Source organism: Eumetopias jubatus, unplaced genomic scaffold (assembly GCF_037043125.1).
Source record: "Eumetopias jubatus isolate StellerSeaLion01/CBP00866 unplaced genomic scaffold, mEumJub1_p1.0 scaffold_4, whole genome shotgun sequence".
NCBI lineage: Eukaryota > Metazoa > Chordata > Mammalia > Carnivora > Otariidae > Eumetopias > Eumetopias jubatus.
This window is the reverse complement of record NW_028274810.1, coordinates 179,697,024-179,720,710: the sequence shown is the minus strand read 5'-3', so window position 1 is coordinate 179,720,710 and position 23,687 is coordinate 179,697,024. Positions and strand designations below refer to the sequence as shown.

At 39.8% G+C, this 23,687-nt stretch overlaps 1 pseudogene; it reads right to left on the bottom strand.

The window, feature by feature from the left end:
* The window catches only part of LOC114213899 (large ribosomal subunit protein uL16-like), a 28,606-nt pseudogene extending 17,590 nt beyond the window's left edge, over nucleotides 1-11,016 (bottom strand).
* Between the last annotated feature and the right edge of the window lie 12,671 nt (nucleotides 11,017-23,687).

The window sequence follows — 23,687 nt, the reverse complement described above, 5'->3', positions numbered from 1 at the left end:
TGCAATGACTTGAGAGCACTACGAGGGTCGGCCAGGTGCATGGTGGTGAGGATACCACAAGAAGAGTGCTGGAGTATCACCCAATCCTCCGCATTCTGTGTGTGCCATCCTCAGATGAATTAACATAATGCCTTCTCATAATTTTCAAAGTATCTACCATCTATCTGACCCCACTGAAATATTTTTGAAATGATTGTTTTTTAACTAAGATATATCAACAGAGGGGAACTATGGGGAAATTTCTGAGGTCTTTATAAGAAGTCAGTGTTTGACCAAAACAAAGGATCATAGGGGAAGGGAAGGAAAAATAAAACAAGATGAAATCAGAAAGGGAGACAAACTGTAAGAGACTCTTAATCATAGGAAACAAACTGAGGGCTGCTGAGGGGGGCATGGGGGATGGGGTAACTGATGATAGACATTCAGGAGGGCATGTGATATAATGAGCACCAGGTATTATATAAGACTGATGAATCACTGACCGCTCCCTCTGAAACTACAAAACACATTATATATTAATTAATTGAATTTAAATTAAAAAAATGAAATAAAAAAAGAAGTGAGTGTTTCAAATTCCTGACAGCTTTCCATTATTTAGAAAAATTCCAGTGGCATTTTAATAGCATTCTTCTGGCTGTGGGTGGGGGAATAGCTTCTCAATGGAGACGACAACATATTAAAACAGTTCATGAGGCCATGTTTTTGCATATTACCTGAATAATGTCAGTAGTCACTCTTAGATTATTTACATATTTTCTATTTTATATATGGAAATAGGAAAGTTGCAGCAAATAAGTTGGGATGCACAGGATAGCTATAGAGCATAGTGGGAAAGAGTAAGGACTTCAGCATAATTAAAAATAGGTATGGATCTTAGATCCACTACTTTAAAAAAATTTATTTTTGCTTATTTTGACACCAAGCAGTTTTTTGTTTTGATTATTTGCCAAAATTTTTGAAAATCTGTAGACATAACCAACATTGAATGGTACGATGAATGGCTGTATGCCATGCTATTGTAAGCATCTCTTAAACATATGGATATTTTTCACTCAATCACAATGCCCACATGACCCCTAACAAAAACAACAATTCCTTGGTATCACTTAACATGGACTCCATATGTAAGTTTCTGCAGAAATCTCAAAATGTCTTTTTTCAATTAGTTCAAATCACAATCAAAAAAGAGATTACATGTTACATTTGGTTGCTACATCACTTGAATGTGGTTTTTTTTAATTATTTTGTTTATAGAATTTACAGTAAAAAAATAAACAAGAAGAATTTATAGTAAAATTCACCTTTTTTCATGTACTGTTTTATGAGTTTAGACAAATGCCTAAATTTGTGGAGCCAACACCATAAGATACAGATGTTTTCATCACTACCAAAAAATTCCCTTTGGCTGCCCCACCATAGTGACACTCTCTTCAACAGCTACTGAGCAATGTATTCTCCATCACTATAATTTTGTCTTTGCCAGCATGTCATAGAATCCTGAGTAGTGTTCCATTGCTTACATATGCCATAATTGTTTATCCATGAACCAGCTAAAGGACATTGGGTTATTTCCAATGTTTGGGGGGGATTATAAATAAAGCTGTTATAAACCTTCATATATAGGTGTTTATGTGACTATTTTAATCCCTCTTGGGTAAATACCCATGAGTAGGATTGAATCATAAGGTGAGTGCATGTTCAACTTTGTAAAGAAATGGCCAAACTATTTTTCCAAAGTAGCTATATTATTTTCTATTCCCAGTGGATGTGTAGGAATGTTCTAGTTGCTCTGCACCTTAGCCAGCATTTTGTGTTGTCACCATTGATTATCGTAGTCATTCTGAGAGCGCGTAGAGCTACATCTTTGTGGTTTTAATTTGCATGTTCCCGAGGACTAAATAATGTTGAGAATGTTTCTATGTGCTTATTCGCCTACTATATATTTTCTTTAGTGAAACGTCTGGCCCAGCGCAGACACCACACAAGGGTTGGTCTGGCACTGGGGCAATGGAATTTAGTTCTCAAACACTTCGCTATGTGTATTTGGTCTATGACACATATATAGCTCACGGGGGACACCGAGACTTATGTCAGTTCATGCACAGAATTAGGGGGTGCTCTTCTCTAGCTCTCTGCAATCTAGGATTTGTCCTACAGTCTCTGGCCCCATGCTGTCTTTCCTAGTCCTCTATCCAGAAAGATGGACTTCTCGGAGTTTAGCCTCCTACACGGACGCACAGTTCCACACAGTGGAAGCTGTCTGTGTCTTGCATCATGAGTCAGGTTTTGACTTTTGTCCCCAGTCCACCATTGTTTATTTTTCAAGATCTTCAAGTAGCCGCATTTTATATTCTCTTCAGAGTTTTTAGATGTGATCGGTGGTAGAAATGGGCTGTTGTCAGTTTTGTCCAACTTGGCCAACACTACAAGTCACTTCGAGTCTCTAAATCCAGAAAGTTCTCCCTCTCTTTTTCACTGTGCTGTTGGCTTTTTGAAGAAGCTGGATCAGTATATCTGGATCATGTCCTCTAGTCTGGCTTTCTGTGCTTCTACATATCGTTATTGACATTCTTTCATCCATTTATTTTCAGTAAACTAAATACTGGCTCCAAAGACTTGTTTAGCTGTGTGACTATGGACAGGTTCTTTTAGGTCTCTGGGCCTTGGTCTCTTCCCCTGAAGGCATAAGAATAGTAGTTATGCATAGAATTGCTATAAGGAGTAAATGGAACAGGATATGTAAAGAGCTTAACGAGATTTCTAAAATAGAATCATATATACTGTACAGAACCCTGAATCTAGTGATTCAACCAAATGGGTTTTCTTTTACTCAAGTAACGAGAAGTGCAGAGGTACATAAACCAGGGCTGATGGTGCTGCCTAAGAACACCACCCCGGACCCAGCCCCATCTAGCTCTTGCTTCATCACTCTGTTACGGAAATAAGCCTCTGTGTATCAGCCCCTGGTTGTTTATTCCTTCAGGGCAGGCTGAGGCCCATCAGCACAAAAGCCTGCCAGTACCAAACTCAAAATTTTACACGTGCAATTATTTTAAAGACAGTCCAAACGAGTAGCCACTTAGAGCCTGCCTGCTTTGCATACTTCACAAAACCTCACTCCACATCTGCTAGCAATAGATGGTATAGAGCCTTGTGGTTATAAGACCTCCAGCTGTTATGGCCCTTGAGGGCTCTCTGACCCACACACTCCCCACTGAGCAGCTGAGGGACATCAGTTGGGCACGAGACCCCTCTCCCATCCCCATCTCCTCTGGGAGTCTCCTTGCCCTCCTGCCCCTTCTGGGTAGCGGCCCCTCCTCACCGTGAGCTTCTGGACAGCCCCATGTTGTGAACCCATCTTGTGCAACCCTGTCCAAGTACCGCCCAATCAAGCTTGTTGTGTGTCACTGTGCCCGGTGGCCATATCTTTTTTCTTGATCAGCGCCCAAATCCCTCAAACCACGGCTACTCTTAGGGTATGGCTTTCATTTTCATACCCACAGGAGAGCTGCGCCTCTTTCTGAAGGCTAAACACAAAGGGCGTGGGTCATCTGACTTGATCATCAATTATCAGGAAAGCGACAGTTCTACAAGTGCCCCTGAAATGTAAGTAGGCTCAGTTATATCTCATTATCCAAAATGGCAGAAGAATCTGGAGAGGTGAGCATTTAAACTGCGAACTTCTTTATCCTGAACAAAGTCAGTTTTCTGTAGAGAGCAAGAGGAGAAGGGATATTACCTAGATAACTGGCAGGGTGGCTTTTTTTTTTTTTTTTAAGAGAGGTGCCAAGCTAACAGCAAGGACACACTCCATGTACTAGAAAAGAGTAACATGCTGGTTTTCTTATCACACATGTAAAAACATTACCCCACTTCACATACAGCTGGTTCAACTCCTAGGTCTTTGCATGTGGCAAACAAGTATCATTTTGTACTTTAGTTTTATTTCCCAAATTGTTTACAACAGTTATTTTCCTGTGAAAAAGAGTGGCTGGAGGGGGAGACATTTTTTTTTTTTCTACCAGAATCGTAGCTTCTCATAGCTGCGTGATGGAATTCAACGGTACTTGTGGAAAAGGGGCAAAATCACAAATGTAAGCATATAGGCAAATATGAGCTTTTCTTCTTTCATCTTTTCCTTTTGCCTGGAAATAGCTATTAGTAAAAACTGCAGGAGGTGGAAAGAAGAGCTAGGGCTTGAACCTCTCCTCTCTCACTGGAATTCCAGTGAACAGAACATGCCCAAATTCAAGACTCTACATTCAAATCATTTTCATTATGGAACTTTTTGTTGAAAATACGTAAACAAAAGAAGTTTTTGCTTGTTTTTTGTTTGTTTTGCCAAATGAGAGGTCTAAGTTTTCTTTTCTTTTCTTTTTTAAATTGAGGTATCGTTCGCCACATTTAAATGTGTACTTTGATAAAATTTGGTAATTCTAAACAGTTGTGTAAACACCACCAAAATCACTTATACAACATTTCCCTCTACCTAAAACTTTTCCTCTTGTCCCTTGTAAGTTAACCTCCTCTTCTTCCCAACCAACCCCTTGCAATCACCATAACCTTGCCTTTTTTGGAATTTAATATTTATGGAATCATCCATTACGTAGGGTCTTGTGTTTAACTTTTCTCACTTAGCAAAATGTTTTCAAGGGCCGTTCGTGTTTTGTGTATTAATTTTTTGTTGTGGATTAAGGATACACTACACTTTGCTTATCCATTCATTAGTTGAATATTTGGGTTGCTTCCAGCTTTTTGCTATTATGAATAATGCTGCTATGAACTTATTTATTTATATACATGTCTTTGTGTGAACATATTTTTATTTCTCTTAGGCAATGCCTAGAAGTAGAATTGCTGGGGTTGATAGCATATTTATGTTTGAATTCATAAGATGCTGCCACATTGTTTTCCAAAGCATGTAAGCCAGTTTTGCATTCCCACCAGCAACGTGTGAAGGTCTACTTGCTCCACATCCTCACCAACATTTGGTATTGTTAGGCTCCTTAACTTTTACTGCTCTAGTGGGTATATGGTAGTATCTCATTTTTGTTGTAAGTTACATTTCTCTAATGACTAATGATGTTGAGCCTATTTTCATGTGCTTGCTAGCCATTGATATTACATTGTATCTATTCAAATCTTTGGTCTACTTTCTATTGGATTATTTACCCTTATTATTGAATTATAAGAATTCTTGATGTATTCTGGATAAACCCTTGTCAAACGTATGTTTCACAATTATTTTTTTCTGAATATGATTGTGACTTGCTTTTATTCCCTCAATTATATCTTTCAAAGAGAAAGTGATTTCATCTTAACGCAGTCCATTTTACAATTTTTTTGTGTGTTAGAGTTTGGGCTTTTTATACCGTTTAAGAAATCTTTGTCTAACCTAATACCACAAAGATTTCTTTCTATGTTTTGTTTTTGAAGTTTTATAATTTTAGCTCTTATATTTAGATGATGATACATTCTGAGTTAATTTGAGTGTGTGGCTTGATTCGGTGATCAAAGATTACTTTTTTTTTTTCCAGAGATCCAAGTGTTTCAGCAACACTTTTTGAAAAACAAAATTATCTTTTTCTCATCAAATCTGGCACTTTGAAAAAAAAATGACCATAAAAGTGTGAGTTTATTTTTGGATTTTCTATTCTTTCCCATTTATTTATATGTCTAGCCTTACACTTGAACATACTGTCTTGATCACTGTACCTTTATAGTAAGACTAAAATTAGGCAATGTTTAAGTTCAACCTTTTTCTTCTTTACTGAAATTATTTTGGCTATTCTGGGTCTCTTTCCTTTCCATATAAATTTAGAATTAGCTTGTCAATCTCTTTCAAAATCAGCCAGTTAAGGGGCGCCTGGGTGGCTCAGTTAGTTAAGCTTCTGCCTCTAGCTCAGGTCATGATCTTGGGGTCCTGGGATCAAGCCCCACATCCGGCTCCCTGCTCAGCAGAAAGCCTGCTTCTCCCTCTCCCTCTGCCTGCCACTCTGCCTACTTGTGCTCTCTCTCTATCTCTCTGTCAAATAAATAAATAAAATCTTAAAAAAAAAAAAGCAGCCAGTTAAGACTTTGATTGGAATTACATCAAATCTACAGATCGACTTAGGGAAGCTTACCAACTTAACAATGTCAAGTCTTCCAATCCAATCCATAAACATGGTACATCTCTCCATTAAGGTCTACTTTAGTTTCCCTGTGCAAATTATTCTAGTTTTCAGTGTAAAGGCCTTATGTGCCTTTCATTAAATTTATTCCTAAATACCTTTGATGCTATTGCAAATGAGGTGGGTTTTTTAATTATTTCATTTTGTAATTGATGTTATATCTAGAATTTCAACTGCTTTTTATATATTGGCTCTGTATCCTGCAACCTTGCTAAATTCACTTATTCGTTCTAATAGCTTTTTTGTAGATTCCTGTCATCTGCAAATAAGAAAATTTTTATTGCTTCCTTTCTCATCTATATGCCTTTTATTACTTTTTCTTATTTTACTGCACTGGCCAGGATCTCCAGTGCAATGTTAAATAGTAGTGTTGAAAACCAAAATATTTGCTATGTTTTTAATATAGAAAACGTTAAGTCTTTCACCACGAAGTATATTAATTGTAGGTTTTTTTGTACATGCCCTTAGTCATGTTGAGGAAGTTCATATCTATTTCTAATTTGCTGCATGTTTTTACTGTTAAATTTTATCAGATGTTTTTTCTGTATCTATTGGGATAATTATATTTTTGACATTTATTCTATTAATATAGTAGATTTACATTGTTTAATGTTTAAATATTGAACAAACCTTGCATTTCCAGGATAAATTCTGCTTGTTCATGATGTATCATTTATATATATATATATGAATTTCTGGATTCGATTTTCTAATCTAATATCTTATCAAACATTTCTGCATTTACTGCATTTATGTTCCTGAGGGATATTAGTCTGTAGTTCTCATCCTTTGTGAGAACTTTGGCTTTGGAATCAGGTTAAAACTGGCTTTCATAAAATGAATTAGGAAGTGTTTCCTTTCCTTCTGTTTTTTCTGAAAGAGTTTGTATAGGATTGGTATAATGTCTTCCTTAAATGTTTGATAGGATTCAACTGTGAAATTAGCTGGATTTTATTTGTAAAATTGCTGGAGTTTTTTTTTTTTAACAGGAAGTAGGATTTATTGGTGGGCATGAATAAGGAGGGGGCAATACTGAGGTTCTCATGAGTGCAGACCCCACCATTTGTCCAGGAGGCCATGTAGATGGCCCACAAGCCATCTGGGATGAGCTGCTTTTCAGCCACCATATCTTCAAATTCCTCCACATTAAACTTAGTAAAGTTGGATCTTGGTAATATGGATCTTCCAGAAGCCAGGGAAATTGAACTTGGCCCTGTGTAGGCCCCCAATCACATGCTCCTTGTTGTGCAGCTCAGTACAGATGGACATGATGACTTGGCCCATGTGGAATCTGGCCACTGTGCCCTGAGGCTTTACAGAGTCACCCCACATAGCATACCTGTTGGGAGCATGTCAGCCCCAGCACAGGACAACATCTTGTTGATATGGATGACGTGGAAGGGGTGGAGCCACGCTCGGATGAGAAAACCATCTTTTCTACAGCTTTTCACCACGTACTTATTGGCACAAATACTGGCAGCCTTCAGGGTTTAGAGGAAAGTTGCTCATATTCATGTGACACCACATGACCACATAGTGGGCATTCATCCACTTTTGCTGTCTTCCACCCGAGGTCAAAGATGCAGATCTTGGCATCAGGGACACCTCTGCAGAAGCGAGAGTTTGGATATGACTTTTTCTTACAATACTGTGACACCAGGTCGGGGGGGGGGTGTCCCCTGGCAACACCAGGATCTTCAGTGGCGTGCCAAGGAGAAAGCTATTTATGAAATTGTTTTTTAATTATAAAGTCAATTTTTAAATTGAGATGGCAGGGCTCATGTTTGCTATTTCTTGTTGTGTCAGTTTTGGTCATTTGTGTCTTTCAAGGAATTTGTCCATTTCATCTAGGTTGTCAAATTCACTGGCATGAAGTCCATAAAATTTCCTTCTTATTTTTTTAATGGCTGGAGTTTCTGCAGTGGTTCCCTTGCTTTTATTCCTAATATTGCTAATCTGTCTGCTTTCTTTTTCCCTAATGAATCCAGTTGGAGGTTTATCTGTTACATTAATCTTTCCAAACATTAGCTTTTAGTTTGAAGAGTTTTAACTATTGTTTTTCTGTTTTCTATTTTATTGATACCAGTGCTTACCTTTATTATTTCCTTCTTTTTAGCTCGTTCTGGGTTAAATTTATTCCCCTCATGGTAGAAGCTTACTTTGATCATTTATTTGAGACTTTTTTTTCCTAATATAGGCATTTAATGCTATCAGTTGTTTCTCTATGTTCTGCGTTAGCTCTATATGTTTCTTAATTTCTCTTGTGATAGTTTTCTTTGATCCAGTTCCCTAGAAGTGAGTCACTTAATTTCCAGGATATTTTGGGTTTTCTTAGTTGCCTTATTTTAATATTTCTAATTTAATTCTACTGTGTTAAGAGAACCTAATTGATATGATTTAAATCTATTTAAATTCACTAGGGCTTGTTTTATGGGTCAGAAAATAGTCTATCTTAGTGAATCTGTAGCTGCATTTTAAAAGAATGTGAAATATTTATTCTGCCAGTGGTGGTGGAGTATGCCATTAAGTATCACTTCAATCAAAGTGATTGATAACGTTGTTTGGATATTCTACATCTCTGATGACTTCGTCTAATTTTATCAATTGCTAAGAGATAGCTGTTAAATTCTCCAACTGATGTAGAATTGACTGCTTCTTCTCTTGATTTTGTCAAATTTCCTGCATGTATTGGGTACACACACATTTATAATTATTATATATTTCTGATGAATTGACCCTTTTATCTTTATGAAGTGCCTTTATCTCTGGCAATACAATATTGTTAAAATCTATTTTATTTGATATTAACAGAGACCCTTGAGCATCCTTATGCTTTTTGTTTGCATTGCCTATCTGTTTTCCATCTGTTTACTATAACCTCTCTCATCTTTATATTTAAATGGAATCCTGGTAGAAAATGGTTGGTTTTTGTTTGTTTTGTAACACATTCTGACAATCTTTTGGAGTGTTTAATCCATTAACACTTATTATAATTATTAATATAGTTTAGTTGGGTCTATTATTTAAGCAATCATTTGTCTCCCCTGCTTTTTGTTCCCCTATTTCTCCTTTCTTGCTTTTTAGATTATTTGAATATTTTTTTAAATTACAGTTTAATATTTCTGCTGACTCTTTTGCTATGCTTCTTTGCAGCTTTTTCAGTGTTTTCTATAAGAATTATAATATACATTCTTAAATTTTCATTGTCTACTTACTGGAACAATATTACTACTACAATAATAGTCGTTATCTGTGTTTTAACTACATATGTTATAAACCCTACAAGAAAGATTATATTTTTCTTTACACGGTTCAATTGTTTACAAAGAAACTGGAAGTAAAGGGGGCCCCAAACAGTCTTTTGTATCCTCCAGATAGTCATCATTTCCAGTGCTCTTCTTTTTTTTTCCTGAGGATTCAAGTTTCCATCTGCTGTCATTTTCCTTTAGCCTAAAGAACGTCCTTTAGCATTTATTGTAATGCAGGTCTTCTGGTGACAAATTATCTTAATTTTCTTTTACCTGAAAATGCCTTTTTTTTTTTTTTGGTCTCATTTTTGGAAAAATACTATGTGTGAAGAATACAGATTAAGTACATCTCTTAAGCCTTGCCTTTGAAGACTTTCTAAACTTCTTAATGAGATGGAGTGCTTAATTGAAATGACACTGTGCTTTGCACATGTTTTATGCCTGTATGATAAGTCTTTTTCTCTCCTCCCCTCCCCTCCTCTGAATGAAGATTCTATCCTCATACTTTGACACACAATTCAAATATCATCTCTTCTTGTGTGCTGTTCTGCCCACTGTGCTGGCCAGACAAGTGCTATTTTCTTAGACTTCATATTTATATATTATATATTACATCTCAAATAGAAAAAGAACAAATCATAAGACAGATGGTGAGGATGTCCTAAGTGAGAGCATATCTTATCTGAACATTTCTTTTTACTTTCAATCCACTTACCCTGCACTGAGAATTTCAGCATGCAACTACATTTTCCTTTTGTTTCTTGATCTGGTTATGTGTCCTCCTCCACTGATGAATTTTTTATGTGACTTCTCATTGCTGTCACTATGAAGTCTTTGATTGCAGATCTGTTGCATTTTTTATCTTTCCTATATCTATGTATATGGCCCTTCTTTAAAGATAGTGCTGGATAGTGCATTTGGTCCTTCACCCATGTCAATGCCAGTAAACAGAATGTCCAATGGAATTGAAAAGCATCAAGAATGTTTCAGAACACCTCATCATTACCCCTGAAACAGCATCTGGCTCTGGCCCCAGGTGCAAGTTTTTGCAGAGAGATCTGAGAGAATATACCACTGCTCCAGGCAGTTGCCTTCATTCTTACATGATATTTTCAATAAATATAGAATTCTAGTTTGACAGTTGTTTTTCTTTCAGCATTTTCAAAAGGTTATTCTGTTCTTTTCTGTCTTTAAGTGTTTCTGATGAGAAGGTGCCTATTTAGCCATCACTGTTCCTCTATATGCAATGTGTCAGTGTTCAAGATTTTTTCCTATCTTTGGCTTTTAACAATGTGCCATGATGTGACTTAGCCTTGGATTTTCTGTGTTCACTGTGGTTGTTATTTGTATAGCATGTTGTACCTAAACATTTCTGTCTTTCATCAAATTTAGGAAGTATTCAACTAATATGTCCTCAAATATTTTTTTCTGTCCCATTCTCTCTCTCTTCTCCTTCTGGCATTCCTGTGTGTTTGATCATTCTATCCAATCTAACAAGACATTGTTTATTTTTCAAAATCTGGTTTTTCTTATTTTTCATTTTTGGTCATTTCTATCGCTCTATCTTTGTGTTCACTTACTTGTTCCTCTGCCATGTCTATTTGACTATTAAGTTTTTTCAGTGAATTTTTTTTCATAATTCTAATTTTCAGTTCTGTAACTTCCATTTGCTTCTGACTTTATTGTTTTTATTTCTCTGCTGAGACTTCCCATTTCTCTGCTGAGATTCCCAATTACTGAAAACACATCTGTCTTACTTCATAGACTATTGTTATAGTAGCTGCTTTAATATCTTTATCTGTTCATTCCAGCAACTTGTTCATCTCCAGGTCAGACACAATTCATTGTCTTTTGTCTTGAGAATGTGTTTCATTTTGAGGGATCTTTGTACATTAGATAATTTTGAGTGTATCTTAGACCTTGTAAATGTTAACAGATCCTGGATACTGTTTTTTTCACTCTGGTAGTGTTGTTTTCTTTGTTTTAGCAGGGAATTTTCTTGGCTGGTCTTGAAGTGCAGATGGTTGCTTAGACAGCAGTTCCATTTCAGTTCAGATCTTTTGTCTTTAGCTGAGCTGTTTTGAGATTGTTCCATGCATGCGTGTTTCTGGGAGCCATCAGAGATACTGTTGGACAGAGACTGGGGATCCCTCCTCTAACCTCTTTCCCTTCCAGCATTACCCCTACTTGCATTCAGTTTCCTGGCTTCACTATGGTTTCTCAGTAAAAGTACCCCTGCCACTGCTGTGTGAGCCATGCAGATCGCACTTAGCCCCATAGCTACTAAAAGCCATGGAAATGGAAACTTGACTGGATAGATCCATCTTCCTGGAAGCACATTTGCACTCCCTATCAGTCTGGGCTTCAGTTCACTGTCTGACACTATCAGGTAGTCTTTTCCTATGACCTGCTTCCACGGTGATTTTCTGCAAGGGAGGGAATTGTCCAGTAGGGTCTTAGTCTATCAGACTCATAAGTGGAAGTCTGCATAAGTTTGTGTGTTTGTTTGTTTGTTTTGAGAGAGAGAGAGCACATGGGGGCATATGCACAGGAGTTCAGGGGGAGGGACAGAAGGAGAGGGAAAGAGAGAATCCTAAGGAGGCTTGATCTCAGGACCCTGAGATCATGACCTGAGCCAAAATCAAGAGACTTTACCGACTAAGCTACCCAGGCGTCCCTGCATAAGTTTATTTTTTAAATAATATTGTACCCAGGTGAAAAGTCTCTATTTTAAGTACTAAAAAAACACTTTTTAATCTAAATGTAATGTAAGGAGTTAAAAAAGCTACCTTGTTCACTTGCTGTAAGAAATCAGTAGAGATACCAAATCAATCGATAAACGCTTGGGAGGTGAGGTTCTATAATTCTCAAGGGGGAAGCAGAGGAGAATAATTTTCAAAATAGCAAATATTTGGAGAGTCTGGGTGGCTCAGTCGTTAAGAGTCTGCCTTCGGCTCAGGTCATGATCCCAAGGTCCTGGGATTGAGCCCCACATCGGGCTCCCTGCTCCGCGGGACTGCTCCGCGGGAAGCCTACTTCTCCCTCTCCCACTCCCCCTGCTTGTGTTCCCTCTCTCGCTGTGTCTCTCTCTGTCAAATAAATAAATAAAATCTTTAAAAAAATAAAAATAATAAATAATAAATAAAATCACAAATATTTATTGAGTGCTTATATTTGCTCTTCAGAATGGCATGATGACTTAGGTACTATCTTCATCCCTGTTTTACAGCTGAGGAAATAGAGGCATGGAAAGTTAAGTAACCTGACCAAGGTCACAGAGTGAAGGAGCCTGGATGTTTCAGGGGTAGCCAAAGACAGCCAGAGCTGGCCCTGGCATCTCCCTGGGCGAAATTTTAAGAGACTGTCAATATCCTCAGCAGAGTGTTGTGGTCAACAGGCAGAACAAAAGGGACAAATTAGCTTTGTAGAGATACTTGAAGGCAAGCTCAGAGACTGCCACTCACTCTTTTAGGGAGAACAGAATAAAAGCCCATCCTAGACAGGAGGTGCCGAAGTCACAGGAAAGCCGTCGGGTTGGGATGGGAAGGCTGCAGAGTGTAGGAACCCTCACAACCCGAGGCTCTGTGGAAACATGGCCAGTAGTGCGCACCAGCACAAAGTTCAAAACTAGCAGAAGGCACCTGCCACACCTCAGGGGACACCAGTGCAGGAGGCCCAGAAGAGGCAGCATTCTGTGCAGAGACCTCTTCTGCGATCACCATAAACCCTTCCTCCACTCAGAAGCCCTCAGAGGAAAAGACGGTGAGGGAAGAACCTTGAGAGACAGCCCTGAAGGAAGTTTGAGCTTTGCACTGATTAAATACTCTCAAGACTTTCTAAAATTAAAAGTGACATATTAGCTAGCAAGCTTAAAGGCATTTTTCTCCCCATTCACAGCGGATACGGAAGTTTTAAAGTAAGATGAAGTCAGTTACAGAAAACAAATTTTATGGTATTTTTCATGCCTGAGTCTTAGCATTTCATACATTGGGACCCTCCTCTCTTACACCAGCAAACAGACATTTGCGATACAATGTGTTAGTTGGTCCGTGGAGAACAGCAAAGTCTTCTGAGAAGATAGAAGATAACGGTGTCTAAGCTAAGACACTCCAGGGCCGGCAGTAGCAAGCCTGGGAGGAGAAGGTGTTTCATGATCTTGCCTTCAATTCTTTCAAGAAATTAAAGATTTAGAGGTAAACATGATTGGTCTGTGGTACTTCAAGTCTACTATTAGAGCTGGAATTTTCAGAAGGAGGGAGAAAACAGAAATGAGGGTAGAAGTTAGGAAGATGTAGATCATTTGTGCTCTGCTCCCCCAAAATTAAATGAATTACACAAAATGTTTTGTAAAAATACAATATGATTATTATGGAACTAGAAAAGCTGGCTCTAAAGTTAATAACGAAAAATACTAAGCAAGAAAACCAGAACATTTTTGAAGAGTAAGAGTAATAAGGCATCATTTATTATAACATATTACAAATCTATACTCTAATAAAACATAGGGTGGTTCTAGCACATGGGTAGATTGATCAAAGGAATGGAATAGAAAGTCCAGAATTAGACTCAAATACATAAGGTAATTTAGTAAATGATAAAAATGATAATTAGAGTCAATGGCGGGGGAGGAAATTGATTATTCCATCTACGGTGTCTGAACTTCTGGAAAAAATAATAACAAAGCTGGAGGTACAGGTCTGTGATTCATCAGTCTTACACAATTCACAGCGCAAACTGAGGGTTCTAGAGGGGAGGGGGTTGGGGGGAGGGGTTAGCCTGGTGATGGGTATTAAAGATGGCACGTATTGAATGGAGCACTGGGTGTTATACGCAAACAATGAATCATGGAACACTACATCAAAAACTAGTGATGTAATGTATGGTGATTAACATAACATAATAAAATAAAATAAAATAAAAACAAATGAAGCGGGAACCATACCACACACTTTTACCAAAATAAATGCAGAATTCTGATGAATAAAAGTTTTAAATGTCAAAAATAAAGCCATTAACATTCTGGAGGAAGCCATAAAATATTCTTTCTGAAACATAATCTCAGAATGAAGAGGATCTTTCTCAGTGTGATGCAAAACTCAGAAGCCAACACTTTTTGATAAATTTGGTGACATAAAAATGTTCCTCACAAAGAAAAATGCCAAAAGCAAAGTCAAGATAATGACAAGCTAGAAAACACATATTTTTTTCAAAAAGTTATTCTGCAAAGAACTAATTTCTTTAATATGTAAGGAGAATGACCAACAGTATGATAGGTAATGGACAAAATATGTTTTCAGACAGTTCACCAAAAAAGGTAATATGGACATGGAATGTGTTCAACTGCTCTTTTTTTTTAAGATTTATTTATTTATTTCCTTATTTGTTTGTCAGAGAGAGAGAGCATGAGCAGGGGAAGGCGCAGAGGGAGAGGCAGACTCCCCGCTGAGCAGGGAGCCCGATGTGGGGCTCGATCTCAGGACCCTGGGATCATGACCTGAGCCGAAGGCTGATGCTTAACCAACTGAGCCACCCAGGCATCCCTGTTCAACTGCTCTTGTAAAATTTGTTTTTAAATGCAATTAGAACTACAATGGCACATGGATTTTTACTGCTCAGGTGGACAAAAGGCACACATGGGAGCTCTGTAAGCTTTCTCTGGCAGGGAAGCACTTGTCCTTTTGGGGGATGTGTGCCCTGAGCTGGTCTGGAAGGCAGTGATTCTCAACACAGATTGCACTTTAGCATCACCTTGGCCCTTTAAAAATTCCTGATGGCCAAAGAATAACCTGAATCTTTGTGGAGAGACCCAGGCATCTGCAGTTTTAAGCTCTCTGGGGGATTCCTATGTATAGGCAGGTTGAGAATCGCTGCTGGAAGGAATTTAAGAATTCAGGTTGCAGATATACTTGCACACATAACATTATATGCAAAAGAGATGAGTCCTTGAGGCATGGTTTGCAGGTGCAAGGATAGGCAACACGCCTGTAACCTGTCAGCGAGGCACCAGTTAGATGATCCGATGCGTCCAGATGAGGGAAAATTAGGCAGAAGGCAATTCTGTGTAAGTTGGCTTGGAGCAATTGTGATAATGTACAGTATGGTTAGTGAGAAAAACCAAGTGTAAGAGTGTGGATACCGTATCACTATTGGTGTGCACTGGAAAGACTGTGTGTGCATCAGCTTGTAAATGTCTGGGGACAGAAGAGAGCTGGTAGGTCTGGGGGACACCGGTATGGGAACTGCCTCAGGGAGGGCAGTAAGACGGGGAAGGGGTTGGGAGGGAGACTCCTTTTCACTATATAACTCGTTGTTCCTCTTGGATTTTGAGCTGTGCACATGTATTAACTATTTTTTAAAGTTAAATAATTTTTTTAAAGTAGACGTGGGCCCAATCTTTTAGGCAGATATGGATTGTTGTCCTGCAGAAGGTTTTAAACTTTTTAAATTCATTGTCAGTATTTAAAAATCAATAGCTATACTTTAAAACCACATTGTTGATGTTTCTTAAAAAAAAAAAAGATCATCTGGCAACACTGGGCCTAATGTCTGGGACAGTATCCATGAGCTGAAGACGGTGGGCGCCACTATCCTTTTCAGGCAGGGCAGAAGGCTCCCATTGATCACAGGAACCTTCCACAGGCTCTTGAGGCAGGAATTTTACTGTGTTTATTTCTTACTCGCCGAAGATAGTGTCTAGCACATAGGAAGTGCTCGATGATTTTTATTTTAAAATGGAATCAAATTTCCATATTAATTATAAATTCCAGTTTACTGGATTGAACAAAGGGGAAGTGGTGTAAGAGGGGGTTGCTGCAATGAAGTAATTCTTATTTTACCCTGAAATGACAGCAGTACATGTGTATGGTATTCAAAGGAGGTCTGGTTGTTCTTCTCTAGTGGCATTGCAAGGCCTAACATATGCCAAGAAACACAAAGGTACGAGAACTGTGGAAATTAATGTTTCCAAATCAATGTTTCTAGGAAGATGGTGCTCCTCTTTCAGAAAGACTGTGTTATTTACTGATGTATTCCAGAGAAACTAATTTGTAATCTGGTCAGGATATGCTTATGAGTTTAATACATTCATTTTTCTCTCACAAAAAAAAATTAAAACGCCTATCAACTAGTATACAATTCAGAGAATGGAAATTGGCACAGGAACTAATTACAGCTCACAAAGAAAAAAATCTGCTATTTTGATGAATGTGTGTTTCCCTAGCATTTCTGTTATTTCCGTTGGTAACTGCAGAAAATAGTTTTAGTGTGAACAATTGTTATAGTTCCCTATGTATTTCTATTCTAAGTTGTGAATAAGGCAGTGTTCCTGGCAAATACTTAGGGATCCATCTGGAAAGAGGGAATGACAAAAATTTCAGAAGATAAGCTTTCCTGGTTTCAATGTCTTGCCTGCTTTAAACTGCTCGTTACATAAAAAATATACATGATGTGCATTATGAGACTCAGAAACTTAAAAACGTATGCTTTCAGCTTCAAGTGAACGAAAACTCATAGAATACTTAAATATCTATCTGAACATAAAAAAAAACTAAACAACTGTGTACTCTCGGTTTGTCGAATACAGGTTCGGATCAATTCAGAAAGTCTAGCCCACAATCAGCTGTTTTGTTTGGAGAGCATTAGGGACATTCTTTGGCAGACGGCATTCTGAGATTTTTTTTTTTTTAAGTTCTTTTCCAGGGTCTTCTGCAGGCCCAGAGTCTACTGTTGCCCCAGCTGTTAGGATGATGAGACCCAAAGAACGTGAAAATGGAAGAATTAATATATAAAAGAGAGATCTGTTTTAAAACAGCATGGAAGTACCAGTATTTTATAGATTTATAACCGTACATTTTCAAATCAATTTCACAATTTATTCTCTAATGAGTTAAAACTCCTGCTTGCTACTGGCATGCATTTCAAATTTGAAACACATTTTTCTATTCAATGAAAGTAGTAAATGATGCTGCTTGGAGCCTCAGAGGAACCCCTAAAACTCTTGAACAGTCCCTAGAGTTGCCAAAATACCACATATTTTAAATGAAACAAAAAAATAGTACAGAACCAAAACAAGTAAATTTGTATTTGAAATAGTTAACAATGACCTAAAAGGCAGTTTCACGAGATAGAAAGAAATTAACCAGAAGTAATGAAACAGATTAGCACAAAAATTATGAAGATCTGTTTCGTTCCTAATGTTATATGGATTTCCTGCCTCTTGATATAGGGGGATCATTACCCATATATGTGTGTTTATTCGCTTTAGTTAAGGTTGTGGAAAGGAGAGATTTTCCTCAGGCAACTGGGCACAAACTGAAAAGTGTAGGGGGTATGTATATAAATATGTAAGAGAGGGAAAGTCTTGTGTGAAATAACTTGAGTGGATGACAGAACCACAAATAAGAGCATAAATGAGCGTGAGTCCCTCAAGAGAAGGTAGCAGTCCACGAACTGGAGAGTGAGGTGCTGTCTGGGGTCTGCCTGTTGGTTGAAGCTGGGACCCAAGTGATGGTTTTCAACTTTCTGCCCAGGGCTTACCATAGATCCAGGCATGTAGAAAGGGTTCACAAATATTTGTGGAATAAGTGAGTGAATAAATAATAGGCCAATGAATCCTGACCCCTGGGGGAGTCTGGTGTCTTCTCACACACACACACACACACACACACACACACCCCTCCTTTCCTAAAGAATGGCAGAGGTGGGAGGAGCAGGGAGGTTGGGGGATGGGCAGGGTGGCTCTTTTGCCCAGGGTGCCCTGGCTCCTCTCCACCAGTCCTTGGGGATATGCATCAGTCTTGGGCTGGACACCCTCCCTCAGTCTTGCTTCTCTACCCTTCAGGCTTTAAGGTTACTTTCTAAGATTTATTCCTGCCCTTGACGGTGAGAGAGAAAGTACAGAAGAGTCGAGGCAATTTTTCCAGGGGGACGCAACAAAAATTGATATCTGACCCATTTGGGGCTGCAAGAGAATGATTGAGTTGATCCTGGTAAATATTATTTATTTATTTATTTATTTATTTATTCATTTATTTATTTAAAAGATTTATTTATTAGAGAGAGAGAGAGCAGGGGGAGGAGTACAGGGAGGGAGAGAGAGAATCTCAAGCAGACTCCCCACTGAGCACAGAGCCCATCACGGGGCTCGATCCCATGACCCTGAGATCATGACCTGAGCTGAAACTGAGTCGGACACTCAACCAACTGAGCCACCCAGGTGCCCCTGTGATGAATACTTTAAAGTATATTCTTGTAATGTAATTTTCCTTACTAATGTTTACATAGTTTTGATAATAGGCATAAACTATTATATCATTTGGTAAGATCTTTACTGTAACCATTTTTCCATGGAGCAATGTGAGACGAAGCATGGTTAACTGACCTGCTTGTAGCTATTAAGTGACAGAACCAGGACTGGGACCCAAAGAATCAGATCACAAGGTCATCACTCCTGCCACCTGTTGATAATTAGCATCCCAACATCGATCCAGGTACATGTTTCTATTATAGGCAGAGCATCAAGCTGAGCCCAGATCTCGGCTCCACATCCTTTGTCCTCTCTCAGCTAGGCCTCCTTAAACCCTACCTGTGAACTTGGCTTATCTTGGATCATCCTGTTGCCATCAGCTGGGTACCGGTCCAAGCCCTGGTCTCCAGGCTCAGTTATCCCCAGGCTGGGGCCTCCCGGCCATGCTTTGGGTAGCTCCCTCCCAGACCATGATGACCTGCTCTTGCCCTCCTCTGCCTCCTGTTCCTGGCTGAGGACTCATGCCCTGCTTCTACTCTGACCTTCCATTTTCCTCTCCACTGGCCACTGCCCACTGGTCTCTCCTCTTAGTATTAATAACATCTATTCAGCTTGGACTGAGCACTTAGAGGTACAGGTACGTTAGCCATGAGGACCCAGCAACAAGCAAATCAGAGCCCTGCCTTCATGAGGCTTCTAGTCTGCCAGGTACAACGGAGGTTGGACAAGATAACAAATTTGCTGACCGTCATAAAGTGAGGACCACAGGGGACGACGAGCTGAGAGCAGAGGTCCGTCCAGGCTTCTTGGCAGACTTTGGGACGACACTATCATTTGCACACGCAGGGGGAACGTGCATGTCTCAAGCTGGATCGTGTGAGGTTCTGGCTTGTCCTCTCCCGCTCTTTGTCATCCTAAATCAGATGCCACTCTCATGTCAGAATATGACAGAAATAATATCTCTTCTAAACCCATGCCCTATCTGTAGTTTATTATTCATTTTTCTCCTTGAATTCGCACCTTTCCAAGACAAGTTCATAAAAGACAATTTCCCAGGACTGGGCATTGTATAGATGAGTCACCCTACAGCAAACTGGCACACAAGGCTTATCGGAAGATAAAAGAAAACATTCAGGAATATATTACTGATTGGCTCTGTTAATTCAGTTTTTCAAATGTGGCTCACTCATCTGAACAGGAGTCGGCATGAGTCCATTCGTGGGCTTTCAAGAGGCACTTCCGAGCCTCTCGTTGACCCACTGAGTTCTCTGCGGGAGTAGCTGAGTGAGGACAATTTAAATTTCCAAGGTGCCCCAGCCCTCTTAGTGACTTGGAAGCATCTGGAGAACTGTGCTGGCCAGGTAAAGGCATGGAGGTTCTGGGGGGAGGTGGAAGAGGGGGATCCCTGCAAACCCCAGCATGCCCCTGCCAAGAGACAAGAGAATCACTGTGGGTGAGGCAGGGGCAGGGGCAGGAAGAGCAAGGCAGGGAACAGACAGAACCTAGCATGACAATGTAAAACTATAGTTTTGGCTCTTGGCTAAAGACAAGAAAGAGCCTGATTATATTGCGTGTTTTAGGATCCTCTTTCTATTCCGCTGAAAATGAGGAGGCAAGAAGCTTCTCTTTGTCATAAGAAATCACTTTCTTAGCTGCCATTTCTGCTTAGCACAATAGTTTTCTGCTATATCCTTTAAAATGCCATTTGTTAGTGTGATTACAGACTGAATTCCGATCCATGTTTAATTCTTTAAAATCATCTTTTGCTTTTAAAGGGTATGAAAAAAGCATATGGATGAGCATATTAATCACAGCTACTATTTCCAGGGTCTGAGTGAAAAGAAGTATTTATGTTAATGGTGTGTGTGGCTGAGCATACAAGTCTAGAAATATTTCTGATTACCAAAATTATCTCTTTTGCTGCAACAAGAATATAACTGAAAGAATAAATTTCCATAAAGTACCATAGCACACCCCATGCAGGTTAGCTTTCTGAGCTTAAATTGTTGCTCTTCAATTCGGGGTTACAGAATATATATTACTAGTCACACCACTTAGGCTGTGATTGAATGAGCCAAAATGTTTAGCCACATTCTTTGGCTCTGACTCTGAATTAATTTGGAAAGTCCCAAATGCATCCCATTGGGCTCCCTAGAGAATCAAACCCTATGAAATTATTCCTTGTTCGCTTACAGTAAAATCTCTTGCAATCAGTACCTTAGTCAAAAATTGGCACCGGTTATCCATAGCATGCTATACATCACCCACACAGGTCACCAAAGCACTGGATGCCAAATACTGTGCAGTTGGAAATCTAACAAATCATGTCGGATTGGGCAAGGAAAGCGATTGCACATCCTTCAGTGGCCTGGGTCCTTGAAGGGTATTTTAGAGCCACAGGCGGGGAAGTCTTGGGAATGATAAACCAGTGTCATTTATCAAAGTCACATTAAACAGGATAAGACCAACTGTCTTAGATGTCTTGTCTGCTATTTTGCCTTGCACAAGGTAGGACAAACTCTCCATCATCTGCATAAAGGATGTGCAGATCAGTATACAGTTTCCAGAGATGAAGAAAGATCCCATTCTTGTTACCTCTGAATTACAACCAGGAAAACAAGTGATTTTTTAGTCAATTTCAAAAACACTGTGGACAGCCAACACTATTTTTCTTATCTGTCAAAAAAAAAAAAAAAAAGGGAAAAACTAATCCCTAAGCATCTAAGGATACCAGATTAGGACCACGGGAGCCTAAAATGATCAGACCCTGAATATCGGTTTCTACTGCTTCTGTGAGGTTTCAGTCAGAGGAACAAGATTTACCAAAAGCTTCTGAGATGAAGAGAGTGGCCGGCAACATGTACAGCTGAGGTATTAACCCCATTACTGCATTCGTCTTCAATTTATCAGAATAAAATGTTCATAAGCAAGGAGACCTTCACACAGTATTCCAAATTACTAAGCAGGGCTTTTGCTAGCACTGTGTCTATTGTCCAGAAAAACAATGTTCTAAAGAAAGAAGATGACTGAAAAGTTTTAGAAATACCACCAATCAAAGAGGTCGCCACACAGCACATCTGTGGACCTGAACGATGGTAATGAGAACAATGATTATTGCCCCATCAGCAGAGAAAACCAAGATGCTACTCTGCATTGATGCAGCAACAGGCAGGAGGCTGACACTCTGGCTAACTGTTGTCATCCTCAGCATCCTCATAGCCAGCATGCATCTTCAAGCACTTACTACTTGCTTTACCTCTATGATTTCATTTCATCCCTATGGCAACTGTGTTTGTTTGGGTCCTTTGCAGAGCAGACAACAAGATGGGATTAGATCTGTAAGAGATCTAAGGGGAAACAGATTTGAGGGGAATGGGAAGGGAGCTGGGGAGGTCATGATGCAGGCTACGCTGGAAAAGATTGGGCGGGAAGGAAGGTTGGGTAGGAAAAGTCTTAGAGTACAACACACTTTTGTGTTGGAAGACTATGGAGAGTCCCTGAGCCAAGATTGCCTGTCCAGGGAGCCCACATCAACCAAGAACAAGCATGGCTCCCTGTCTGTGCCTCACTTGGTCATTGGCGGTGAGGAGTGTGGCATTGGCGAGGACACCGTGGTGTATCAGAGCATAGCAATGGGACCGTATGTCCCATTAGAGATCTGAGAGGGACAGTTTCGTGCGCCATCAGTCTGGGTCCAATTAGCAGAGAGGAACCACATTGTGAGTTAAACAGGAGAAGTTTAACTTAAAGAATAATTAAATTCTGATAAAAGAATGATTATAAAACCCAAAGACACTCTGTATTATACACAGGGATTAAGGAGACAACCCAAGAGAGGACAGACTTAAAAGGGCCCTCGCCCCAAGGCTGGGGTTCAGAATTCATTGCAGAAGTAGCTCAGCCCCTCAGGTAGCAGGCGCTTTGCTGGTTTGTCCCAGCTAGAGCTGGGCTGCTGTCACCAGGCAAGCAAAAAACAGCCCTCTGGGGGCACACGCGGGGTGCTGGTGATCAGCAGAGAGAGCACTAGCTCAGAGGGAAATTGTGGGTGTAGGCTGGCCAGCCACACCTGGCCTGCAGAGGGAGCTGGGGGCCAGCATGGGCAGGAGGCCTCAGGACTCTGGTCAGCGTGTTGAGAGTCATGGGATCCGCCAGCTGGACGGAGGGTCTGGGCAAGAGGCTGGGGGCAGAGCTCCACTAGATTCTTCACCCTCATGCTGGGACCCACTGTGCGGAGTGTCCTTCCTCCTTCAGTGTCCCTGCAGGGCGTGGCCCTGAGAAAGTTCACCAGCCAGCTCACTGTGAAGGAGAGATATTTAAAGGAATGCTGTCCATTCAGATGCAGAGCATCCACAGAAGGTGAGCCTGGATCCGAGAGGGGTGATAAATTGATAATGACAGCAGGTGGTCACCTCGGGAACCTAGGAGGTTAGTTGTCCCTTTCTAGAGAGGAGAAAACGGAGCCTTGGGGAGGTTATATAATTTGTACAAGGTCACATACATAGCAAGAAGAGGAACAGGGGCTCCAACCTAAGTCTGTACGATTCCAGAACACATGTTCTTAGCCACCACGCTGTTTTATCATGATTCATCACAGAAGATACTAGAATCCTTCGTAAAGCCCCTGATTATGACAGGAAACTCTTTTCTAATAAGCTCGGGGATTTGTTAGTATACCATCAAAATAAGTTGTCTTTTCCTGCAGCCTTGAGAAGATATTCTTCCCTTACAATCTGTAATCATTCAACTCTGCCAAGAACACAGAGACAAATGTTTAACCAGATGTGAAGAAAGTAAACCCTACTCATATAAAAGGATCAAAGATGAGAAAGCAATGGGGACCAGTGACTACAAGGAACCAGTCGAGGCCCTTCGCTATTCAGACTCAGGGGGAAACAGGAAAGGAGTGATGATGCAATATGGCGAAGATTTTCTGGATTGAGAAACCCAACAGCTGTTCTCCTATTCCCCTGAGGTCTGAATCCAAGGAAATGAGCTTGCTGATTTCTGCTGCATATGAGGAGG